The 1311-nt window shown below is 51.9% G+C and overlaps 1 non-coding gene across 1 annotated transcript; it reads right to left on the bottom strand.

Annotated features, from left to right (window-relative positions):
- Nucleotides 1-438: 438 nt before the first annotated feature.
- Nucleotides 439-510, bottom strand: TRNAD-GUC (transfer RNA aspartic acid (anticodon GUC)). Its single transcript has one exon. It is a non-coding gene; the product is annotated as a tRNA-Asp (tRNA).
- Nucleotides 511-1311: the final 801 nt, after the last annotated feature.

Genomic DNA, 1311 nt, shown 5'->3' with positions numbered 1-1311 from the left:
AGGCACTAGAGGTAGCTAAATCTGAAATTCATTTAGAGGACTGTTGCTGCCTCTGCTACGCAGTATTCATACCACAGCACGGCGAAGGCTCCTGCTCCGCACATAACCGAGCATCCTCCCGAAGCGCACGGTGCTGGCTCCAAGGTGCCAGGGGCATCTCTGTGGCACCACCAGAGCCCTTCTCGCCAAAAACGGCCTAGCTCGCCTCCACGGAAAGGAACGTCTCCATCTCTTTTGCCTACAGGCACTCGCCCAGCGAGCTCAGGTAACACAGGGGAGAGGGCACCCCCCGCCGCCTCTCGCTGCTACCGCCGGGGAGCACAGCTCTCCCCTTTCTCACCCACCGGGTCCGGTACCAGACGGACAGAAGGACAAATAAAAAGCGAGCACAGGGCGGCAGGCGCCCCCACGCACCGCAGCAGGAAAAGGTACTAGGCTCTCCCCGTCGGGGAATCGAACCCCGGTCTCCCGCGTGACAGGCGGGGATACTCACCACTATACTAACGAGGAGCGATTACACCACACGCATAGTCATTATCTGAGCGGCCACCGAGTGTGTTAATTACTCACTGCTTCTTTATCGGTTCCTCCGCAACGGGACCGCTTTTCCCTCCTGTCACCCTACCGCGCTCCCTGCAGGTCACCATGGTCGCTCTGGCTGGAGCAACCACCCCCGGCAGCACGGAGAGAATGGCCAAAATACCCACTGTTTGCCCCAACTTGGCCTCTCCCGGGTGCACAAGCTCCACTCACATCAACCCGCTCAAGAGCAGACACCATCTGCACTACTTCGGCTTAAAAAAGCACTCACTCCAAAGCTTCCTGTGTAAAGGCTATGCTCGAGCTTCAGTATTTACTTTACACACAAACACACACTATATATATCTATAGGAAGTACACTTTAAAGAATGCCTAAACGCAGCCCTGACACTTATTGCAGCAGTCCAGAATCGCTACTCCATTGGTACCAAAGCGATTCAGGAGTTCGCATTCATATGTGTAAGAACATGATGTTGCATCGCATTCATGTCCACAGACGGGGCGTGTCAGAGTCTGAGTTAAGATCCATTACCAACACCGAAAAGTTTAAAAAAAGTAAAGTAAAAAAAACCGTTGAAGATTCAGAAACATTTCTCTCCCCATCCAAACTGCTGCCAGTTCTGGAAAACTAAGAAATACACACTGAGAATACACGGAAAACTCAATAGAAGAGACTTCACTCCTAGATTTCATAAGGGCTGAAGAAGTTAAAGGAAAACATGATAAAAACTATATGGGGTGTGCATCTAGCGTCACTGTCATGGGCAACAG

The sequence above is a fragment of the Chroicocephalus ridibundus genome, chromosome 11 (assembly GCF_963924245.1).
Source record: "Chroicocephalus ridibundus chromosome 11, bChrRid1.1, whole genome shotgun sequence".
In the NCBI taxonomy this organism is placed as follows: Eukaryota; Metazoa; Chordata; class Aves; order Charadriiformes; family Laridae; genus Chroicocephalus; species Chroicocephalus ridibundus.
The sequence above is the reverse complement of the archived record's forward strand: the minus strand, read 5'-3'. Positions and strand labels throughout refer to the sequence as shown.